The following is a 6,924-nucleotide window of genomic DNA, read 5'->3' on the forward strand; positions in this document are numbered from 1 at the left end:
CTGGCCCCGTCTGCCCAGGACGGTTTAGAAGACGGACCGCTCTCACTCCCAGACGGCAGCCCTGACTCAGCCAGGAGGCTTACTGTCCCGCTGAGAAGGAGGGCACATGACAAAGAAATGCTCACTTCTTCCAGTCTGGTGGGGGAGGAAAGGGGACAGAGGGGTGGACAGAAGACCGTGCATCAGTGTTTTTGCTTCCCCTCCTACCCCAAGCACACCCCGACCCTTTTGGGGGGCCTAGATGGCCTTAGAAACAAGGATTGGTGTGAAGCACCTGGAGCCAGGGGCGTCTAACCGGCTCCCTCATTAGGAAGCAGTACTCTAGACAGCCACCGGGGGCCAGCTGGGCAGTCTCGTGCCACTTGGTTCCCTTATCCATAAAATCAGGGAGGTGGAGATGTCCTCTTAGGGCCCTATTTACTCTCGCAAAAATAACTCTAGAGTTTTGTCCATTTTGTTTTTCAGAACTTTTTTCAAACTCTGGGAAACTAACAACGGAAATTTTTTAAATGAGTATTTCAAATATATAGTCACAGCATGCTGACTACAGTTAATAATATTTACCGTATGTTTGAAAGTTGCTAAGAGAGTAGATCTTAAAAGTTCTCATCACAAAAGAAAAATCTGTAACTATGTATAGTGGTAGACGCTAACTACTTATTGTGGTGATAATTTTGCAATACATTCAAATGTGAAATCATTATGTCGTATACCTGAAACTAATATAATGTTATATATGTCAATTATACCTCAATTTTAAAAAAGAAGAAAATATGGCCAAACCAAAAGCTTAAAAAAAAAAAATCACCTATCTCCCAGATAAGATCACACTTTGAGGTACCAGAGGTTAGAACTCAACATACGAATTTGGCAGGTACACAGTTCAGCTGTAACACCCACCTCCCTGGACTTTCCTCCACCCTTGGGACCATGGGTCCATCTTCCCTGGAGATTACAGAGCCCAGGAGAGCGTCTTTAGGCAGAACCATTCGCCACCCACTGATGTGACGACTCTCTCCAGCTTCGGCTCTGAACTATTGTGTCAGTGTGGTCGAGACAAGCTCTCTTTAAGGAAAACCTAGAAGAGCAGTTTTCAAAGTTTTTGGAAAAGATAAGTAATGTGGAAGTATTATTATGAAAATAATTTTGACTTCATGGACTCTCTGAAAGGGTCTCAGAGAATCTCAGGTGTCCCTGGACACACACCTTTACAACAGCTACCTTAGGAAAAGCCCTTCTGTGAATGCCCTCACCTCTGGCTGTTCTTGGCCGTACCCCTCACTGGCCAGTATGCCTTTCCCCAGAGGCTAGAGAGACTTCTTGTCCCACCACCAGCCCAACCCACTGCAGAAACACAGAGGAAGGCCTAGCTTTTAAGAGCTATGCTTGCTGGTGGGTCCATAAGTCCTGAGTCCCAGGGGACAGCACATGGCAGGAAGAGACATAGACATTAAGCCAAGACCAGGATGCCTCCTGGATCTATCCTGCACGATGAGATCGCTTCATCCTAGTTTACACAAGCAGGTCAGCAACTTCCCACACTGGATAAACAATAACATTGAACAAGCCTGTATCCACTAGAATCAAATTTAACTGAATATAAGAACCACCCCCAAAAAAATGTTTACATTAGCTTAAATAAAATAGAAATGTATTTCTCTTTCATATAAAAGGAAGCCCAAAAGTGGTATGGTGGCTCCGCAAAACTGTCAGGAACCAGCATCCTTCCAGCTCATAGTTAGCCTATGACTATGGCATTTATCCTGAAGGTCCAAAGTGGATGCTGACCTCCAACCATCGCAATCATATTCCACCCAGGAGAAATGGGAAAACAATAATTCTCAGTAGTTGTGTACATGTCTATTTACACTTCATTGGCCAACACTAAGTCATTTATGAAGGAAATACATTTAAATATACTTAAATACACTTAAAAATATCTTCTTAGTTGATGACAAAATGTCTAACCTATGATGGGGAGAATGTGTATTGGGAGGAACTAAGCAGTAGTAACCACAAATATTCAATTAGTTGCTTCTCCCCTATAGAGAACAGCAAAGCCAAATTGAGATGTGGGCAGCCACTGTGTGACTCACCCACCAGCTGACTCATTGCTTCCCACCAGTTTGTCAGCAAACTTGTGTTTCTACATGTCATGGACCTTCCAGATTGCTAAAAATACTCACAACTCTGAATGTTAAATTCTTGAGTGCAAAGAGCCTATTTAACATATTCTCTAAGTTTTCAAATCGTATGTTTTTATATAAAAATTATTACCTATATCAAACATTGCAGGAAAATACACTTAAACATTAACCTAAAGGTTTACAGAGATGATTTCTGAACAGAATTACAGAACATTTTTCTTTTTTTTTATGTAAATAAAAATGTTCCTCCAAAATATACATGATTGTTTCTATAATTAGATAAAACAGTAATTTCTTTTTTAAGGGCCTTCTCACTGTCATTCATTAGTTGAAGGATTTACTTATACACAACCCACAGTAGCTGAGACCAGAAGGTCTTTCAGGAAATCTGATATTTGAAGCGCTGTTTTACCCATGACCCACTTGACTTCACTTCACGCCATGCTTCTCGAGTTAAATATAAAAAATACATCATGATTTTTTCTTTTTATTTCAAAATAATTTCTCATTATTTATATCTTGTGGTTTAAACAGAACCTAAAAATGAATGTAGCTAATAAATGACTTTAAGAACAGCCATCGAGTTCTCTCCTACTACAATTAAACATGAGTCAGAGGAAGAGGGAGTCCTACAGTTCAGATTTTGTTCAAAAGAAGGAATGTTCTTTCTCAGAAACTCTGCCGGAGGAATTCCCCTTCTGCATTTTGAGTTTGTCGTTTTCCTAAGAATTCTTTGCAACTGAAAATGAATCCACCAGATTTAGAAGCAGCTGACTCCCAAGGTCTTGACCTCCGCGACCATCGCCATGGAGCCTGTTCACCACCCCACACCCACTCGTACTGCTTTTTCTCCAGAAAAGACAATAACTGGAAAAGCAAAAGACAATTCTTTTTCATTTTTATGTTTGTGCTTGTTGTCACGACCCTAGAGCCAAAAGACTGACAAGGAACCAGTGTAAGCACACCAACCTTGCTAGAAAAACACCCAAAGGCACTCATATTATTAACTTTATACACAAAGACTGGCCCAGCTATACTTACTGAAGTCTTATATAGCGTGGTGGGATACAGAGATAAAATGGGCCTACACCGGACAGAAAGCTCGATTGCTTGCCTAGGAAAAATAAAGAAGAAGCTGACAATTGTGCTGACTTAAACCTAATCACAGCCACTGATGAGCACAGGAGTGACCCACATTGTACTATGACATACGAGGAAACCTTCCCCAGCACAGCCACAGCTGTCACACACGCAAGGCACACAGGAGAAAATCTAAAGCTTTTATGATCAGCAGAAGCAGATTCTCCTTGAAAGTAAGAAAAAGTAAGTTTCAAGACCCCTTACTTACACAATCCCTTCCTATTCTCATTCTGATAAATATCTGCTTTCTTACCTTATTTCCTATTCGTAATTTTTTTTTTCTATAAAAAAGGCCCCTAAATTCTATAAGCTTCAGGCCGCACAAAACCTGGATTCTCCCCTATAGCAAATAAAACAATGGGTCATATGCTCTTACACTTTTTAATCATTTTAATTTTTAATTGCAGTAAAAAACACATAGAATTTAGCATCTTAACCATTTTTAAGTGTACGTTTCAGGGGCATTAAGTCCATTCACGCTGCTGTGCAACCATCACCACCGCTCATCTCCAGACCTTCTTCATCTTGCAAAACTGACACTCTGGTACCGTTACTAACCCCCAGCCTCTAGCAACCACCATTCTACTTTCTGTCTCTATGAGTCTATGTAAGCACCTCATATAAGTGGAATCACGCAGTATTGGTCTTTTTTGTGGAGAGCTGACTTCACTTTGCATGGTGTCCACTAGGTTCATCCATATCATCACACAGGACAGAGCCCCTTCCTTGTTAAAGCTGAATACCATTTCACTACACCATTTGTGTATCTATCCATCGGTGGACATTTGTCTCTTTTTAATTGTCAGATAGACGCAGGTAACCATTTAGGAAGCCGTGCTCTTGCTTTAGAATTAGTCATTTCCACAGACTGTGCAGCAGCGGTCCCTTGCCAGCCACAGCTACATGAGGATTCGGTGACGTTCTCCTTCCAAGTTCAATGAGGAATCAGAGAGGGACAGTTATCTTTTCATTGCCAGCTTGTAAAGAACCCCTAACAAATAACGCAGCCGGCAGCATTTCCTCACCTGGACCCTACACTTCTTTCTGTGTCTCTTACCCCTTCCGGTATTTTTTCTTTTTTTGATCTACCACCTCCTGGGCTTCTCAATCCTGATATTCTTTAATCAACCAATACATATGTATTGAGAGATATTATTTCATTTTATCCCAACTATTATTTAGTACCTTTAATGTTCCGGGTAAAAAAAAAACAAAACAAAAAAAAAACCTCCACTTTGGAAAGAAAAAAGAAAAAAAAATGAATAAAAGTAAGTGTGAATAAATTCACACTGCAGAGGAGGGAACAGACTCACGAATTTTAATAACAGTATAATTAGTTCGGTAATAGAGGTAGGTACAAGGTGCTAAGGGAGAACATGAAGAAAAGGATTAGTCCACCATTAATAAGTCAAGCCAGAGAAGGGAGCATTTAAACTGGGCATTGAAAATAATAATAATAATAATAATAATAATAATAATAAACAACTGGGCATTGAAGAAGATATTTGCTGGTGATGAAAGCTGCAAAGGGTGTTCCTTGCAGAGGAAACAGAGTGAACCAAAGGCTTGAAAGTATTTGTTTGTGTTCAGGAAAAAAGTGAATACTCTCGTGTCCAGCGGGCAGAATGCATCAGTAAGAACAGCAGGGAGATTGGAGCTAGACTGTGACGGTCTCGCAAGGCTCATCACGAATCAGGACTTTTTCCTCAGGAGCTACTGAAGGTCCTTGAGCTGGGCAAACTGGCAAGGGCAGGGCGCATCGTGCCGAAACCTGTGTTTTGCAAAGATGATCATTTCACCAATCCAGCCATTTGCAGGATAGGATAACGTGAAAAGAGGCTGGAAAGGTGGGAGTAAGGGCAGGAGAAAAGGATGAGGAGACCCCTAAATCTGAGTGATTATTTAACCAAAAGACAATGTTTTTCCTTCATCAGCAGAAATGAGAGCTGAGGAGCAGGCTGAATTCAATCAGGAAAGAAATTACATTTCTGCTCATCTGAGTTTTAAAACTGCTACACGCACGTGTGCACAATGTTATACGGGAAGATACTAATGTCGGTTATCTCTGGGCGGAGACATTACAGCAATTTTTATTTTCTTCCCTTGGCCCTCCTCTATTTCCCAAATGTTCTATCCTCAAATGCATGTTTTTCAGCAATAGGAAAACATTTTTATTATTATTATTATTTATTCCTACAGCACCTGGTCTTCCCAGGTGGTCTCCTATCCAAGTACTAACCAGGCCCGACCCTGCTTAGCTTCCGAGATCAGACATCGGGCTTGTTCAGGGTGGCATGGCCATAGACCATGGACCGTGGCTCCACTGGGGCACGAACCCAGGACCTTCTGTGTGTAAAGCAGACATGTTAACCGCTACACTAGAGAACCACGTCCATGAAAACAATATTTTTAAAAGATAATTTCTTGTCATCCTTAACTTTTTAATGTATTGGCCATTATCATCTGATTGTGTGGTGAGTTAGGGGGCAATAGTATCGGGGACCCTTCAAAACCCAAGTCAGTCTACAGCCATGCCACCCTGAACAAGCCTGATCCCATCTGATCTCGGAAGCTAAGCAGGGTCGGGCCTGGTTAGTACTTGGATGGGAGACCACCTTGGAAGACCAGGAGCTGTAGACATTAAAAAAAAGAAAGAAAGAAAAAAAGTGTGTGACACTCTGCTATTCACACAGGCCCTGTATAGATTGTTACACGTGAGGCTGACAGCGAGGAAGACGAGAGTTGGAGAAAGGAGACTTCGCTGTGATCTGGGCACTCAGAGAAAACGGTGGGATCTGCAGAGTTTATCTCTGAAGGGCAGAAAAGGTGGCGGCTAGGAGGACATATATAAACTGCAAGAATGGTGTGAATCGACAGAATTGCATGGGAGGGTTTGGCAAAAGGTGAGACCAGGCAACGTGGAATAAAGGATTCATGGTGGACACGAGGTTGGAAAAGCGGGTGGAGACCAAGAATACTTTAGGCAGTGGGCATTGGTGACCGTTCTGATGCAAGAACACGGGCCTTTAGGAAAATCGTCTTGAGGGCGGTAGGCAGGAGACACTGCCAAGAAGGCCATGGGGTTGAGACGCAATTCCCCAATTGCCACACACGATCTAAATGTCTGTTGCCCATGCTCTACTTTCACTGGTTCCTTCTAAATGTGCTGTTTCTTCCTTTAAAAATAAAATAACTTAAAAAATAAATATAAAAGAAAATAACTTTGTTGAGGTATAATTCACATACCATATAATTTACCCAAGTACAGAATTAATTGATTTTTAATATAGTCACTTGGATATAAACATCAGCACAATTTAAATTTAGAACATTTTCATCAAAGAAACCTCATACCCATTAGCTGTCATTCTCCATTCTCCCCTATTCCTCCGGCCCCAAGCAACCACAACCCTATTCTCTGTTTCTATGGATTTGCATGTTCTGTACCTTTCAGATCAATGGAATCATACAGAAGTGATCTTTTGTGTCTGGCTTTGTTCACTTAACATAATATTTCAAGGTTCATCCACACTGTAGCACTTATCAGTACTTCATTTCTTTTTATTGCTGAATAACATTCCACTGCATGGATATATCACATTTTGCTTATCCATTCATCAGTAAGGGTCACTGGGTT

At 41.2% G+C, this 6,924-nt stretch overlaps 1 non-coding gene and 1 pseudogene across 1 annotated transcript; one reads left to right on the forward strand and one right to left on the reverse strand.

Annotated features, from left to right (window-relative positions):
* Positions 1–5,477: 5,477 nt before the first annotated feature.
* LOC111729030 lies at positions 5,478–5,593 on the reverse strand (annotated as a pseudogene).
* A 215-nt stretch (positions 5,594–5,808) lies between these two features.
* Positions 5,809–5,927, forward strand: LOC111729026. Its single transcript, XR_002776055.1, has one exon. It is a non-coding gene; the product is annotated as a 5S ribosomal RNA (ribosomal RNA).
* The last annotated feature ends 997 nt before the right edge of the window (positions 5,928–6,924 follow it).

This window comes from Pteropus vampyrus, unplaced genomic scaffold (assembly GCF_000151845.1).
Source record: "Pteropus vampyrus isolate Shadow unplaced genomic scaffold, Pvam_2.0 Scaffold243, whole genome shotgun sequence".
NCBI classification, from domain to species: domain Eukaryota; kingdom Metazoa; phylum Chordata; class Mammalia; order Chiroptera; family Pteropodidae; genus Pteropus; species Pteropus vampyrus.